Genomic DNA, 18,657 nt, shown 5'->3' with positions numbered 1-18,657 from the left:
ATGGTATTCTGGCTTTTGGATTTCAATTCCCAGTCAGTGTTATAAGGCTGGTCTCATACGATCACACAATTACAGATTCCTTGATCGGATAATGTGTGATAATACGCAGGTTAATCAAATACATGGGATTACATAATACCGTTCACATTATTGGGTCAAAATTGCATAATCCGCTCACGGAAAATAAAACGTAGCATGTTCTGTTTCACTATGAAATCCATGACCATAGAACCTATTGTGCTCTATGGTAGCGGATAAACCCGTAGCCCATACGCAATTACATAACGTATGGGCTGCAGATACCAACCTCATTGCTAAGCAACAAGATGGGAAAACCAAAAAAATCCCAAACAGCTGTACTGTGCATGCGTACGCGGTCATATGCAATATAATTACGCGCCGTACGCAAGGTCACTGGCCATACTAACAGCCGAAATCTGCTGCGGGCCACCTGAATGCGGAATCTGACCCTGTCATGTGAGCCCGACCTAAGGATTGTATACTGAGTCTAACATTGATTTGCAGGGATGCTGCCTTCCAATAGGTGGCGCTGCAGAGCTATTGTTCTATCTTACTTATTTTAAAATCCACAGCATATTCATTAACTTGCAGAATAGCAGGGAAGCTAACTAAACAATGTCAGAGAGAAGGGGAGAGAGTTATGCAGTGCAGGTAAACAATCTCTATCTCCAGAAAGTACAGTAAAATAGGCTAATTTGCATGCAAAAAAGCATAGTTCATTCCACAAAATATATTATGTTCTCTAAGGCTAAAGCCCCCTTTACACGCAAAGATGATTGCTCAAAATGTGTCAGTTTTTGACAGTTCTGAGTGATCATTTTGCATTAGTTGCTAATATCCTAATTAGCTCATTAGTAGCTTACAAGCTTCCTTTGCATGTATTTAGAGAACAGTGGGTGGTCTGTTCTCTAAATACACGTCTATTGTTCTGCCAGTGGGCTGCTGGCTGCATGCAAGGTTATCAGTGCTGCCCACTCAGCATGCGGTCCCTCTTATCAAGGATGACAGATTTCTTGCTAACCTGAAGTCAGCGATGAACGAACAGTGCACGGTAAGTGCATTTACATACAACGGCTATCGCTCAAAAGCCGTTGTTTGGACAAATTTTGAGCGATAATCGTTGCTTGTAAATGGGGCTTAACTCACACTACTATCATTTTCTTCTGTCGCTCAGCTCCATCCTTGGAACCGAACAATAGAAAAACCGGAAGTGCTGAACGCAGCATATGCTAAACCCAGATAGCGCCAAGATTATGAGGGCCATCCGGCTTCCGGCAGGCAGGCAGGAGTATTCTCGGACAAGACAGCACAGCATGCTGCAGTATTTGTGTTTAGATTTTGCACTAGACCTCCATATGGAGTCAGAGATACAGATGTGAATGTGGCCTTTACTGGTATTTTAATGATATATCCTCTGCATTCCACCTCCCCATTCCTTCAGTAGCACATTCCTCACGTCTTGCTCTTTCTAGTATTATAGATGACTAATGCTAAGGCTTCAGTGCCTCTCTTTATCTGCATGATGATTTTACCCCGTTTCTTCATTGTGTATCCCTAAGCAATTGTTGATTAGCAATTTAACCCAGCTTTCCTAGGGCTTATGTGCCACTTACTGACCCTTCAGTGTATTACACTGGTGCTACAGTGGATCGCCCTCTTGGACTCCTGTCTAACAACATCTCTGACTATTCCCTGGTTTTACTTTATCCGAGTTTACCTGGTACTCTACCCCGGACTGCCTGACCTTACTACCGCCTGCACTTTGTGGCCTCTAGTTCCTTTCCTGTATTCTGACCTTGGCTGATCCCTGACCTAGATTTTCTTCTTCTGTTTTAGCTAATATGTTTACTTTGCGGCCCCAGGATTCACCCCTGGCTTTCCAAAGTTTATATCTGCTCACTCGGTCGCAATCCCTCTCAAAAGCAGGAGGCTGCAAAGCCTGAAGACCATGAATTCTCAAAGACCCTAGATAGAGCGACCGGCATCAAGTTCAATCACTGAGGCCTGTTTGGACGGACTAACTAAACTACCCCATGACAATATCAAGCCCAATGGGTTCTTGGAAGATAAACCAAACAACAGAGTAATCCCACCTGTGTAAAACGCAAGGTTGAAGTACACTGCAAGTTAAAGGCTCACGCCAGCAAAAACACATTTTTTTCATGCTTGCCCGCTCACCTGATTGCCTGTCACATGCTGGAGGTCCCCTCTGTGTATTCCAGTCACTTCCATGAAGTGTAGCCCCTGTCTGATACTTATCAGCCACCATCTTGAGGCTGATATTTTTTACTTTCAGTTTCACATCAATCCCATGTTGCATCAGCACAGCATTAGCTAAGGTTATGCTATTCTGCCTGCTAATGGACCGTTTAATTATCATTATGCATTTATAGTCATCTAAATAAGCTACAGACTATAAGTATACAGTCAGGAGGATGAGCTGGGATCACCTCTATTATAACCGTGTGACAGGAGTTGTGTGATCATCATCGGTAACTGTGACAAGAAAGTCTGTGTCCCCCTGCAGGCAATTTCTCTGGTAGGGTGCAAATAATAGCATCACACAGACTGAGAAACATCATAGCTACATCAGGAATGAATAAAACAAATCACTGAATAGGCCCTTTAGAGCTCATAGCCAGGTCGTAAATATCGCAGTGGAATCAGACCCAGCGCCCCCCAGAGACCCTATACTCAACTTTCCGGATCTACCGCAAGTGTCTTGCCTGGCGCGAATGCGCAGTGCAGAGCATGACGCGCCGGTGCTGGGCGGTGACACGGATTCTGGCGGTACTTCCGCTGTGCTAACAGCGGAAGTATCACAGGACGAACAGATTCCATTGACTGCAATGGAAGCCGTCCTCATGCTTTTCCGCACAGAATAAAACATGCTGCGATTCTCCCCCGCACAGTTGATTTCTGCTCGTGGGCATGGGAGAATCGTTTATCACAGCATGTTTATGGATGAACATTGCTGTGGAATTCGCGGTGGTTGTCTAGCCGTGAATTCCGCAGCGGTAAACCGTCTGTGGGCATTAGCGCTTACTGCTGTTATTAATGTAACAAGCCAAACATAGCAGTCCTCCCAGCAAGATCCTGGACTGAGACTATGATGGCCACCTGGTGATTCGGAATGATATTTCTGTTGTGCAAGGTATTGTGCAATGTGTGCACTGAATGTTCGCAGCCATGGACAGTCCCGGCATCTTGCCACGTGAAAACGGCCTTGGTAAGTTCCAGAGAGACATAAATGGGATGGCCATGCCGCCAGCACTGTGTTATAGTACAGTACACAGTATGTATAATGCCCGATGTTGTAAGATGGCATTGCAGAATGTTACCGTTTGCTCTTAAATAATGTACTATGACTGTAAATGTTCTATTTTGCAATCATAATGCATTTTGTACCCAAAGAACTTGCCGCAGGTTGCTATATTTAACAGTATTGAGTGTTACTATTGGTTGATGACATAAGTACAATGAGCTACCTGTTTCTCCTTATACACAATGTACCCAGGAATATGTTCACACACTTAACTTGCCATGCAAGGTACAGTACGCGTGACTACAATGCAATAAACATGTCCATATGGGAACATCATGTACTAGGTGACTGTTTATAGTTGTGGTAATAACATGGCAGAAAGTAGGTCAGCTATGGCCTAACCTTGCGGAATCAGGGATCCTCCTTACTGGAAACCATCCATGTCTCTGGTGCAGCGAGTCAAGATACGTCAGCAGGCAGCTTTTACAGCATTCATAAAAATTATGTTAAATAGAGAATTTGTCGCCTGCACAGACTTAGTTATATTGTGTTAACCCCTTAGTGCCCACCCCATTGTGTTTATACGTCCTAGCTAAGTGGGCTTTAATCCCCAGGGCCATAAAAACACCCTCGCTCTGGGGATTAAAGCCACGTGGGCTGTGGACATGACAGCTCCATGCTGATGGGTGCCGGAGGTAGGTGACAACCTGGAGCTATCATGGGGGGGCCACGGTGAGTGACCCCCAGTCATGCGATCACCGTTATCCAATGGAAGTAAATTAAAAGTAAAATACAGTTAAACTTACAGCTCCCTCATGGATCAGATCCATGAAGAGAGCTGTTAGTACGCACCTCCTTCCGCCGCAATGTTTCACAGCATTTTAGCCCTTCCAGGACCTGACGCCACCTTCCACGCAAGTGCGCCCGACGTAATATGTCACGTGCATGCACAGGAGGCCGGGATCCACGAGCGGAGCTGAAAATACTCACCTCTATCCTCCGTGATGTGTCGCTGTGATCTGGACCTGCCGCGGGCTGCTGCGCACGGGTTGAGCAGATAGGAATTGCGGATTCCACAAGTATTTGATCTGCGGTAATATGTGGATTAAATGCATTGGATTACACAATTCCACTCACAATAGCGGGTCGGAATGACATAATCCACTCGCAGAAAACAGAACGCAGCATGTTCTATTTTACTGCGGATATCCGCAACATAGAGCCTGTTGTACTCTATGGTCGCAGATATACCTGCAGCCCATACGCAATTACATTGCTAAGCAACGGTGCAGAAAATATAAATAAAAAAAGCTGTACTGCACATGACCGCCTGTGTGAGTATGCATTTATGCACAGTACATTTTGCAACAGTATGCAGCACCACGGCCAGGCTCACAGCTGGGATTCACTGCAGGCCTCCGTAAGAGGATTCCACATACGGCCGTGTGAGCCTGGCGTTATTCATACCACTACCTGTAATACATAATTTACAAGAAGCCCTGGGAACGCTCGCCTTCCTGCAGTTCCAGGAGCAGCTTGTTGAGTGCCTTGTGTTTGAGACCGCTGCAACTCAGTAAGCTTAAGAAGCCTCACAGAGTGCCACTTTACACCCCCTCCCTGCTGCTGAGGTCAAGAAATACCCCCCAGAAAGTGCCACTGAGAAGGAGGGATACCCGGTTTTATTGCCCCATATGCCGATCACAACCAGGACTCCGTAATTACCTCTGTCTTCGGACATACCACACAGGGGGGGTGGAGGGGCGTTATTTTTAGGGAGTCAATTTTTTTTTCTGCACAAGTGTGCAATGGTGCCTGGAATTTATTCAGTTGTGCCTTAAAATCCAATGGGTGTTCCTTCCATTATAGGCCTAGCAATGTGTCCTGTAAGCAAACAGTGGTATCCATTTTAGGGTGCAAGTCTTCATTCATATGTGTGCTGTACAAAAAAACTGCTTTTAAATTAACACACTTGACAAAAAAAATGAAAATCGTAATTATTTTTATTCTGCTTTGCTTAGATTAATTCAATAACTGTGGGGTCAAAATACGCAGTACACCCCTAGATGAATTCATTATGGGGTCTAGTTTTCAAAATGGGGTCATTTGTGGGGGGGTTCTCTATTGTTTTGGCTGCTCAAAGGCTCTACAAGTGGGCAATGGGGCCTAAAACACCTTCAAGCAAAATTACTGTTCTGAAAGACACCGGTTGATCCTTTCAGTTTGGGCCCCATTATACATAGAGACATAAGATTAGGGCAACAATGGGTTTGTTTCTGAACGCAGGAAAAAGAGAGGTATCCTATTTAGGCATCGTTCACACGGGCAACACGGCATCACTGCGAAAAAATCGCAGCGATATCGCATTGCTGGTCCGTGCGATATCGCTGCGACTTATCGCGGTGATACTGCGACTTTGTAGCCCCTTAAAGTCGCATGACTTTGTAGCACCACATATAAAGATTTTTGGGGAAGGCTTAAAATATAAGCCCTTCCCCGAAAATAAGCCGTAGCTGGAGAAGAAAAAAAACCAAGACACATATACATCACCTCTCCAGCGCTGTCAGCTGTTAGGATTTACTACTGTCCAAGTTGCATCGCATCACACGAAAATCGCGTCTTCGTGCGATGCAATGCAATAGAGAGGAAGGCTCCATAGGGGAACCTGGACTACAAAACCTCACAAGTCGCGTGCATATAGCGGGACCTACAAGGTTTTTGTGTGATTGTCGCATGTTACACAATATCGCATGTGTGAAGTAACCCATAGGAAAGCATGGGCTTCTCATACATGCGATTTGTGGCATTTTGCACTTTGTCGCCCGTGTGAACAAGGCCTTAGGGTGGCTTCACACGAGCGTGTTTTTGTGCGTACATAGGTGCGCACCTATGTACGTGCAAAACACCACGTGTATGAAGGTCCGTGTATTGCCTTCAATGGAGCCGCGGCTATTTTTTTCTTCTCTAAATTGCATCAACTTCTGAAAAATAACAGTGCGATCAAAATACTCATGACATTTGGCTTGGTGTAGGAAAACATAGTGTTCCTCAAAATGTTAATAATTAATGTTAACTTTGTACGTCTCCTAAGTGGTTAAAAAAAACTAAAGTTTTTCAAAAGTGCATGCAGAATAAAGTAAACAGATGGAAATATATATCATATCAAAAATGTATACAGTATGTTTGCACATATTTCAGATATTACAGTTGAAAATGTGAAAAAAATGACAATTTTTTCAAAATGTTCCCAAATTTGGCGCTTTTAGTAAATATACATAAATTCTATCGGCCTATTTTTACCACCTAAATGAAGTACAATATGCATCGAAAAAACAATGTCAGAATAACTTGGATATGCAAAATCTTTACGGAGTTATTCTATGTTAAAGTGACACATGTCAGATTTCCAAAATTTGGCTTGGTCTTTAGGGCACAAACAGGTTTGGTCACTAAGGAGTTAAGAAAAACAAGAGAAAGGTCTGGATTGCCTAAAGGATCTTTGGTGTAGAGGTACATCTTAAAGAGTACATGGGCAAAGTACTTGTAGCCGAGCAATCAACAGTTGGAGTCAAGCTTCTGCAATAATGGCCATGAACAGAGAAACTACGGGCTATTTAACCCCTTAGATGTCATTGTCAAAATATTGTAGCATCTAAGAAGCTAGAAAGAGATAAGCAATTCCCTCTGTCAGCCCATCTACATCCCCTTGATGCGATGACGGCGACTGATGGTCGTTAGGGGGCTAATGAAGGATCCCAGGTATGCCATAGGTTTATGTCCATTTGGCCTGAAACTAATAGATTGCCTGTCTGTGATAAACTGAAAGACAATAAAGCTTTGTATAAACAATTCACCCCCTTCAGAAAAATACAAATTTTTAACCACTTTTTTATGTAAAAAGATTTTCTTGTTTAAAGGGCCACCGTGTTTTGTTTTTTTTAATTCATCATGTAGCTATCTCTCCAGTATATATAAATGGACTAGTGTTACCTTGGTTAGTTATTTCTTTCTGTCTGAAGCTCCTGGCCTATTTTCCTCAGTTAGCCATGTGATCTCAGTTCTGACCAGCTCAGATCTTTCTTGCCGATATGCTGCCTGAAATTAGTCAATTTCACAGTTTGTGTTATGTTGTTTTATAAACCTACCACAGAAACTGCCTAGAGGGGGGCACAAACATTCCCATCACAATTACTAATGATGATCACACAGCTCCTGTCACACAGTCATAATAGAGAATATCACTGCTCATCCTCCTGACTCTATACATATGGTTTGTACGTTATTTAGAAGACTATAGAAGATAATGTTGATAGAACTGTCCCTCCTAGTAGACCGAAATAGTATTGCCTCTAGCTAATGCTGTGCTGATGCATCATGGATTCATTTGAAACTGAAAGTAAAAAATCTCACCATTAGGGTTCCTTTTCACAGGGGCGCTGCGATTTTCGGTGCGACTATCAGGAACAAAATAACAAACAGGTAGCATCACTAGCCTTAGCCATTAAGCTAGTGATGCTACCTGGTTGTTATTTTGTTCCTGATAGGGATTGAGGTGGGGGTTGGGCATTTTGGGATAGAAGCTGCAGCCTTTGAATACCTTGATTGCTCCTCATACTCTGTCAGTGTAGACAGCATTATCAAGCTAGTCTTTTGGATAGGAAGGTGTATTATTCATCTTTCACTCTTCCACTATTTAGAAAAGTTCCTGATGAAACTACCCTACGGTAGTGGAAACGCGTTGAACTTCGAAATTATTTTTTAAGCTGGATTTTTTCAAAACCAGCGCAGTATTTATTTATAGTGGAAACTTTTGTTTCTAAAGATTTTTTCAGCACTAATGAACCAGTATAGATATAGCATACAGGACTGTACCACTCAGCAAATACCCTCCAATATATGTGGTATTTCATTGCTATAGCCACTGGGGTATTTGACCAGAAGGTCCAAAGGCTGAATACAAGTGTCCAGTCCTGCTATTTTCTATCTGGCTTCTGTGTTTAGGCACCTTGTTTGTGTTCCTTTTTAATCAATAAAGGATTTTAGATTATAATTTCAATTAAGGTTATATTTTTAGCGCTACAGAATCCTTACAGTGAAACTGTCTACAAGTGATCTAGTTGATTCTTCTGCCCCAGTGAAAAATAGGTGGTATAAATAGACTGATAGAATTTGTGTATATTTAATAAAAGTTCCAAAATTGGGGAAATTTGGAATTTTTTTTATTTTTTTACATTTTCAACTGTAATATTTCAAATATGTTCAAAAATACTGTACAAATTTTGAAAAACTTTAAAAACTTTGGAGAGACAAATTTAACATTACTTATCAACATTTTGAGGAACACTTTGGTTTTTTTCTACACCAAGCCAAGATTGCAAAGGCTCATGGGTGTCAGAATGATAGCTACCACCACAAGTGACCCCATTTTAAAAATTACACCCCTTAATGTATTCACTGAGCGGGTTATGAGTATTTGAATCCACAGTTTTTTTCAGCAATTAATGCAATTTAGAGGAGAAAAAATAAAATTTCATAGATTTGCAAATATGTCATTTAAAAGACATTTGTTTTCTATAGTGCACATGAAAAAGGGATAGCCCTGTTTGTCCTGTGTTCAGAAACATACCCATTGTGGCCCTAATCTTATGTCTGTATGCACAACGGGGCCCAAACCGAAAGTAACAGCCGATGGCTTTCAGAACAGACATTTTGCTTGAAGGTGATTCAGGCCCCATTGCCCACTTGTAGAGCCCTTGAGTGGCCAAAACAATGAAAACCCCCCAGAAATGACCCCATTTTGAAAACTAGACCCCTTAACGAATTCATCTAGGGGTGTACATCATAATTTGACCCCACAGTTTTTGAATGAATCTAAGCAAAGCAGAAAGGAAAAATTAAGATTTTCATTTTTTTGGCAATTGTGTCATTTTAAAAACATTTTTTTTGTACAGAACACATATGAATGAAGACTTGTGCCCCAAAATGGAACCCCCTGTTTGTCCTGTGTTCAGAAATATACCCATTGTGGCCCTAATTTTATTTTCTGGCAGCACAACGGGGCCAAAACCGAAAACAGCATTAAAGTTTAACTGTTTTCAACTTTTATGTAATTGGATAATAGCGATCACGTGACCGGGGACCATTCACCGCATCCCTGAGTCACTGCTCCAGGCTCTTGACTACCTTTAGTAGCCAGGATCAAGGACATTTTAAACTGCCTGGATGGATCGGATCCGTGACGGGAGGTGAAATTTTAGCTTTTTTTAAAGTTTTACGTGATCGTCGCTATCCGTTGGATAGCGACGATCATGTGACTAGGGAACGCGTACCGTGGCACCCTGTGAAATCTCCAGGTCTCCGCTATGTTTGGAAGCCAGAAGCAGGGATATTTTAAATCACCCGGGCAATCTGCAGCTTTTGCGCATGCCTCCCTCACTTTGGCGACGGGCATGTGCACAGAAGCCAGGGTAAGGTCCGCGGATAAATCTATGGGCTTTAGGTACGTAATTTCACCCTCCCTAACGTTTATGATCCGTGAGGAGAGATGAAACTTTGACTTTTGAAACGTTTTTTTTTCTTTTTTTTACACTTTTAAACTTTTTTTTACTTTACATGATCACTGTTATCAATTGGATAACACTTATTATGTGACCGGGAACCGCATACAACAGTCCACGGTGACATCTCTCTGCTCTAGGCTGCACATGCTTGCCGGGAGCAGAGGGGCTTAAAATTTCCTGGGGGCGCGAGCCCTTCTGAGCACACACCCAACGTTTCTGTCGGGAGCGAATGCACAGAATGCAACGTAAGGTTCTGGAAGGACCATACCGCCGCAGTACATCGCAGAGGACAGGGGTGAGTATTTTCACCTCCCCTAATGGATCCAATCCAAGAGGGGAGATGAAACTTTAACTTTATTTTACTTTTTAGAACTTTTCCGTGATCGCAGATGTCACTGCAGTGCCCGGTGACATCTCCTGCTTCTCAGCTACCTTCAGAAGCCAGGAAGCAGGAGATTTCAAATGTCACACACCGCTCTGGTCGTCTGCGCATGCGTCACCATTTTCACTTAGGCGCGCATGCCCAGAAGACACCAGTGGGTCTGCTCTGGACAATATCATTATGGGACATCACGAAGGATGGGGGTGGGTAGTTTTAGCCCCCCTCAAGGATGTGATCAACGAGGGGAGCTGATAATATAACTTTTTAAAACTTTTTATTTACTTCATTGCGACTGGCCCCACGGGGCTTTAATGCTCAGTGGATGCCAGTTTTTACGTCCCTGAGGATTAAAGACCACAAAGCCAGGATGTAAAAAGGCATTGGGGCCGTCACTAAGGGTTTAAAGCTCTGAGGCAGTTGACTGGAGGAGTTAGGGGATGATGATGCAGGCTGCACACAGTGCCGTGCATACACTGCAGTGGTGTACTGTGTGAAGAACAAAACTGTTCAGATCTGAGGTTACCACTACTATACAAACTGGGGACACAGTGGACGACTAGGAGGTAAGCAGGAACACACTAGACCGTTATCACTGAAGATGGGAGGAAGCAGGAGCACAGTTGACAATTATTACTGGGGATGCAGGCAGGAGGGGGAAGCAGAGGCACAGAGAACCATTATTATTGGGCAGGAGGGGGAAAGCGGGGCACAGTGAACCATTATTATTAGGCAGGAGGGGGAAGCAGGAGCACAGAGGACCATTATTAATGGGCAGGAGAGGGAAGCAGGGTCACAGAGGACCATTATAATTGGGTAGAAGGGGGAGCAGGAGTACAGTGGATCATTATTATTTGACAGGAGGGGAAACGGGCACAGAAGACCATTATTATTGGGCAGGAGGGGGAAGCAGGGGCACAGAGGATAATTATTATTGGGCAGAAGGGTGAAGCAAGGGCACAGAGGACCATTTTTATTGGGCAGGAGGGGGAAGAAGGGGCACAAAAGACCATTATTATTGGGCAGGAAGGGGAAGCAGAAGCACAGAGGACCAATATTAATGGGCAGGAGGGGGAAGCAGGGACACAGTGGGCTATTATTATTGGGCAGGAGGGGGAAGCAGGGGCACAGAGGACCATTATTATTGGGTAGGAGGGGAAGCAGGGGCACAGAGGGCTATTATTATTGGGCAGGAGGGGTAAGCAGGGGCACAGAAGAACATTATTATTGGGCAGGAGGGGGAAGCAGGGGCAGGGTGGACCATTATAATTGGGCAGGAGGGGGAAGCAGGGGCACATAGGACCATTATTATTGGGCAGGAGGGGGAAGCAGGGACACAGTGGAACATTATTATTGGACAGGACAGGGAAGCAGGGGCACAGAGGACCATTATTATTGGACAGTAGTGGGAAGCAGGGGCACAGAAGAACATTATTATTGGGCAGGAGGGGGAAGCAGGGGCACAGAAGACCATTATTATTGGGCACGAGAGGGAAGCAGGGGCACAGAGGACCATTATTATTGGGCAGAAGGGTAAAGCAAGGGCACAGAGGACCATTTTTATTGGGCAGGAGGGGGAAGCAGGGGCACAGAAAACCATTATTATTGGGCAGGAAGGGGAAGCAGAAGCCCAGAAGACCATTATTATTGAACAGGAGAGGAAAGCAGCAGCACAGAGAACCATTATTATTGGGCAGGAGGGGGGAAGCAGGGGCACAGAGGACCATAATTATTGGGCAGGAGAGGAAAGCAGAGGCACAGAAGAACATTATTATTGGGCAGGAGGGGGAAGCAGGGGCAGGGTGGACCATTATAATTGGGCAGGAGTGGGAAGCAGGGGGACATAGGACCATTATTAATGGGCAGGAGGGGGAAGCAGGGACACAGTGGACTATTATTATTGGGCAGGAGGGGGCAGCAAGGGCGCAGAGGACCATTATTATTGGGCAGGAGGGGGAAGCAGGGACACAGTGGACTATTATTATTGGGCAGGAGGGGGCAGCAAGGGCGCAGAGGACCATTATTATTGGGAAGGAGGGGGAAGCAGGAGCACAGTGGAACATTATTATTGAGCGAGAGAGGGAAGCAGGGGCACAGAAGACCATTGTTATTGGGCAGAAGTGGGAAGCAGAGGCACAGTGGACCATTATTATTGGGCAGGAGGGGGAAGCAGGAGCACAGAGAACCATTGTTAATGGGCAGGGGAGGGAAGCAGGGGCACAGTGGACTATTATTATTGGGCAGGAGGGGGCAGCAAGGGCGCAGAGGACCATTATTATTGGGAAGGATGGGGAAGCAGGAGCACAGTGCAACATTATTATTGAGCGGGAGAGGGAAGCAGGGGCACAGAAGACCATTGTTATTGGGCAGGAGTGGGAAGCAGAGGCACAGTGGACCATTATTATTGGGCAGGAGGGGGAAGCAGGAGCACAGAGAACCATTGTTAATGGGCAGGGGAGGGAAGCAGGGGCACAGTGGACTATTATTATTGGGCAGGAGGGGGCAGCAAGGGCGCAGAGGACCATTATTATTGGGAAGGAGGGGGAAGCAGGAGCACAGTGCAACATTATTATTGAGCGGGAGAGGGAAGCAGGGGCACAGAAGACCATTGTTATTGGGCAGGAGTGGGAAGCAGGGGCACAGTGGACCATTATTATTGGGCAGGAGGGGGAAGCAGGAGCACAGAGAACCATTGTTAATGGGCAGGAGAGGGAAGCAGGGGCACAGTGGACTATTATTATTGGGCAGGAGGGGGCAGCAAGGGCGCAGAGGACCATTATTATTGGGCAGGAGGGGGAAGCAGGGACACAGTGGACTATTATTATTGGGCAGGAGGGGGCAGCAAGGGCGCAGAGGACCATTATTATTGGGAAGGAGGGGGAAGCAGGAGCACAGTGGAACATTATTATTGAGCGGGAGAGGTAAGCAGGGGCACAGAAGACCATTGTTATTGGGCAGGAGTGGGAAGCAGAGGCACAGTGGACCATTATTATTGGGCAGGAAGGGGAAGCAGGAGCACAGAGAACCATTGTTAATGGGCGGAGAGGGAAGCAGGGGCACAGTGGACTATTATTATTGGGCAGGAGGGGGCAGCAAGGGCGCAGAGGACCATTATTATTGGGAAGGAGGGGGAAGCAGGAGCACAGTGGAACATTATTATTGAGCGGGAGAGGGAAGCAGGGGCACAGAAGACCATTGTTATTGGGCAGGAGTGGGAAGCAGAGGCACAGTGGACCATTATTATTGGCTAGGAGGGGGAAGCAGGAGCACAGAGAACCATTGTTAATGGGCAGGAGAGGGAAGCAGGGGCACAGTGGACCATTATTTTTGGCTAGGAGGGAGAAGCAGGGGCACAGAAGAACATTATTATTGGACAGGAGAGGGAAGCAGGGGAACAGAAGACCATTATTATTGGACAGGAGTGGGAAGCAGGGGCACAGTGGATCATTATTATTGGGCAGGAGGGGGAAGTAGCAGCACAGGGGACCATTGTTAGTGGCCAGGAGGGGGAAGCAGGGGCACAGTGCACCATTATTATTGGCTTGGAGGGGGAAGCAGGGGCACAGAGGACCATTATTATTGGGCAGGAGGGGGAAGCAGGGGCACAGAAGAACATTATTATTGGACAGGAGAGGGAAGCAAGGGCACAGAGGACCATTATTATTGGGCAGGAGTGGGAAGCAGGGGCACAGTGGACCATTATTATTGGGCAGGAGGGGGAAGCAGGGGCACAGAAGAACATTATTATTGGGCAGGAGCGGGAAGCAAGGGCACAGAAGACCATTATTATTGGGCAAGAGTGGGAAGCAGGAGCACAGTGGACCATTATTTTGGGGCAGGAGGGGGAAGCAGGGGCACAGAGGACCATTATTTTGGGGCAGGAGGGGGAAGCAGGGGCACAGAAGCCTATTATTATTGAGCAGGAGTGGGAAGCAGGGGCACAGTGGACCATTATTGTTGGGCAGGAGTGGAATGCAGGGGCACAGAGGACTATTATTATTGGGCAGGAGGTGGAAGGTTTTCATGACCTGCTGAAAAATGTGACCATCTGAGGCATTGGATTTCAATGCATTAGTTCACAAGGGCACCGCGACCAATTGCCAAAGATGGAAAAATAGAACATGCGCTGCCGATTCCGGCGGGTGCTTTTATCCTCGGCCGGAAAAGATGGTTCTTTCAACCGGTATATGCTGGCGGCTCCCATAAACTCCTATGGGAGCTGGAAAAAAGGGAGGGGGAGGCAGTTTATCTGTGTCCAAAACAGGGAAAAGCTTACAGATGTCTCTATTTAGGCATTTCAAGTCATTTTGAGGATTTATGCCGAACTGTAAATGGGCCCCGAAGTGAGAGTGAGCCGAGTTCAAGTTCAGTCAGTCAAGGCCTAGTGCAGATGTACTCAATTGTCCATGCTCACATTCAAGTGTCTTGAAGTCTGAGTCCCGCTGAGTGGAGGTATTTGTCTTCCAGAGGGTCTTTGGAGTGACCCTACCTCTTTCCTCCTCTGAAGTGTTCCCCTTTCAGGAGCGGTTCCTGACAGATAACGTGGACTGCAGGACCAGTATCATCCTGAGTTTTCCCCCTGACCTCAAATCTCTAGTTTTACCTGCACTAGTGTATCTTTTGAATTAATGCCTTGTACTACTAAAGTGAAAGTTATTTCCTGGCCCTGACCATTCTCAGGGACCTGAGGTACTTAAATTATCTACACCATCTGAAGTGCACAGTAGTGGGGGGTTCTTTTTTCTATTTTGTCCACAAAAGTAATTTTGGCAGCTGAAGAAAAAAATAGGGCAATAAAACTACCACAAGGGTAAAATCCCTAAAAAGTGTCTGGTCTTTTAGGACCAAATTACCCTAGTCCTTAACGGGTTTGGAATGCAGCTATTTTGTCCTAGAGGACACAAGATTTAAATTTTTTTTTTCTCTAATCTTGCATCACTGAGTTTCAAGAGCCATAACTTTTTGTATCAAGGCTTATTTTTTGGTGGTAGGTGGGGTCTAAGAAGTTAGTATACAAAGTGTGTAAGGTTGTGGTACTGTCCCTATAAGTTACACTGTGTTCCAATCTGCAGCTGTTCCCTTGGTCTACTCTCCTCTGAACTAGCAGAAGATCTACATCTGTAGCAGCTACTCCATCTTTCATCAGCCCTAATTCAGGCGCAGTGAGCCTACTGCAGTGCAGTGGGACCCAGTATCTGCCTGAGGGTTGACGCCAGCCCTATCTTATCAGACTGGTTCCTAACCTGACCATCCTACTGGGATTTCTTCAAGTACAGCCTATGGCCAATCTGCCGCTGAATGGAGCAATAATCTTCTCTACCTAACTTGGGGTAGCTCTTCCCTTTATATGAATTTCTAACCTTCAAAGGGTCTTGAGGTGGTAACATTTTCTGGACTTGCTGATCTATGCAAGACTTATTCAAAGCTTTATGTTTTCCTTTGAATGCTTTGAGTGATCTTGGGAGGTGAAAAACTTTGTTAAAACATATCACAGTTGTCCCATGCAGAAATTCTCCAGAAATGTCTATCCTATAACATGGTTGCTTCTGACTGTACGAACATTTCTTGGACAAGACATCAGGCTATGATCTTACACGGAACTCCTATACTTGACAAAAGCCTTGTGATGTACAAAGTTGGCATGCCTATAAAGTAGCACCATGTCCCAATTTCAAATGGTGGGTCACAGTAGCCTAATAGTATAAAATACCTTTAATCCCTCATGAATAGAACCCAAAATATTCTTGAGTGCTGCATAAAGCATTACCATGCAGAAAATCGCCTTCGTTGTCATGTATATTTATTTTTCAGATCCTTGTTTGTTCACTTGAACATGATGATAATTCAGTATTTAATTAGATAGCTGCTTAAGATCTCATAACATATAATTAACATGGATAAGAAAACAAAGTCATCAAGTCCAGGCCAGTCAATCCATGACAAGTCCTAGCAGATCAGTATGAGCCCACATACAGTCTCAAGTAGAGTTCACCAACTCTTCAACCTCTGAGATTCTTTATTGAGTACTCATCAACTTTAATCGGGGGTATTTACTAACAGGGGAACTTTTTATGCCAGTTTTTTGGCAGCTTTTCTTCCCTTCTGCAGTTTAAAGATGCAACAAAGTTATGAAATGTTGCACAATGTTGATAAATCAATATGTCTAGAGATGTGGAGTAACTTTGTATATCACCCAGCTACTGAAGTGAGATTGCAACAAACTTTGTGACTTTTTAAAAAGTTGCATGTCATTAATCTCTCTAAAAACCTCTCTCTACTCAAGCCCCGCCCTGTTTTCTAGACGCTTTTGAAAAGTGGACTAAGAGGCATATTATCTGTTCTTTTTGGTGCAAATCAATAGTAAATCCATATAAACCAATTTGCACCAAAAAACACAACTTATGCAAAACTTCTGCTGCAACACTACTAATAAATCTGCCCCAATACTTTTATATTTTTTAATACTTTTTATTGTTTCAGCAGATAAGGCTTGTTTTACATGGGCGACGCAATATCACCGTGAGAAAATCGCAGCAATATCTTATCGGTGGTCTGTTTGATATCGCTGCGTTTTCTCGTGACGATACCTCGATTTTGTGGCGCTACAAAGTCGCAAGTGGTGCTACAAGGTCATGCATCTTTGAAGCACCACGTGCGAGGATTTGCGGGAGAAGGGGGCTGAAATATAAGCCCTACCCCAAAAATAAGCCCTAACTGCAGAAAAAAACAAAAAAAACAAGTACATTACCTAAGAAGTGCTGTCCGGCTCCACTGTTTCTTCTCCCTGGTCTCCGGCACTGGTCTTCAGACATGTCTTCTGGCTGGGGTTTGGAAAATTCACGCCTCCAGGAGGCACTGCCTCTAATTGGCTGAGCACCGTGGCACTCAGCCATTCAGAGCCAACACTCCATGAACCAATCACAGTAGGTTCATGGTGTCCTGCAAGTAGCTGGTTGTGATTCTCACCAGTGGATTGAGGACACATTCTACCCATCCTGAGATATTTTCAGCGAGGGTTCCCACAAATGAGATAATTGGCCTCATGGGATTGCCATGTTTGTGTAGTTTGGGAAGCATATAGAATACTCCAACCCTGAGGTTGTCTGGGATCAAGTCCAGAAGTTTTGTGGAGCTCCCAGACAGGCTTCTGACGACCCTTCTCAATTCTCTCACATATTTTTGAGTCGGGTCTTGCTCTATTTTGGTGTAGTATCTGGTGTTTGTCAGCTGTCTGTCTGCTTCTTTTGTGTAGTCTGATGTATTCATGAAGACTATAGCACCAGTTTTATCCGCAGGCTTAATGATGATCTCCTTGCTGTTTTTGAGTGCATAGATGGCCCTTCTTTCCTGCATGTTGATATTAAAAGCTTCCCTTTTCTGCTTGTCCAGTATAGTAGATTGCAACGCACGCCTAAAGAAGTCTATATAGATTTTGAAGAAGCAGTGAAGGCAGCAGTTTGCAGTGCAAAACAATGAAGGTTTCTTTATTCCTCCCAAGACATATAAACACGACGTTTCAACTCCATGACTCTTTGTCAAGTATCCATACTTGACAAAGACTCATGGAGTCGAAACGTCGTGTTTATATGTCTTGGGAGGAATAAAGAAACCTTCATTGTTTTGCACCGCAAACTGCTGCCTTCACTGCTTCTTCAAAATCTATACCAGGAATGGTTTGGTCTGGATCCCAACCCTAGTGGGCGTGCAGGACATTTGTTCAACCTTATTGGTATTTATACAGTGCTGCTGATATTTTTCTCTTCTTTGGTAAAGAAGTCTATATATTTGTCTGAAGTGGGGTTGTGGTCAGGAGGAGTTATCCAATCAGAATTCTTCCTGGCCCCTAGTTTCTCCTGCGTTTGAAGGCTTGAAAGTCCTGTGTCCTCTTTGTAATGAACGCAACAGGAATATAAGATCCCTGGTACATTCACATGTTCCACATCCGATGAGTATCTGATCCTGTGTAGTAAATGTCCCGTTGGGACCCTTTATGTTGGAGAAACAGTACAAAAACTGAAAGCGAGGTTGAGATCTCATCGCCACATGATTAAGAGAAAGACAGAATTCCCTGTGGCGGAGCACTTTTGTAGTCACAAACACGACATAGAAGTTATGAAAGTTATTATATTGAAAGGCAATTTCAGATCACAAAGCCATAAAAGAATTTGGGAATACAAATTTATAACAACTTTTGACACTTTTAACAAAGGCCTAAATTCTTCAAAAGGATTCATGTGTGACTGGGAATTATGAGACATCTATAGCACAGATAACACTGCTGACCTGATGATCTCTTAACACTAATTCAGAGACAAGAAAACCACATCTATGTTTGCATTTCTGTTGTAGTATTCGTTTAAGCGCAAATTAATCCCACTGTGTCTGTGCCTTGTCATGAATGTGTGTGTGTGTATATATATATATATATATATATA

This window comes from Eleutherodactylus coqui, chromosome 11, assembly GCF_035609145.1.
Source record: "Eleutherodactylus coqui strain aEleCoq1 chromosome 11, aEleCoq1.hap1, whole genome shotgun sequence".
Lineage (NCBI taxonomy): Eukaryota > Metazoa > Chordata > Amphibia > Anura > Eleutherodactylidae > Eleutherodactylus > Eleutherodactylus coqui.
Note: the sequence above shows the minus strand (reverse complement) of the source record.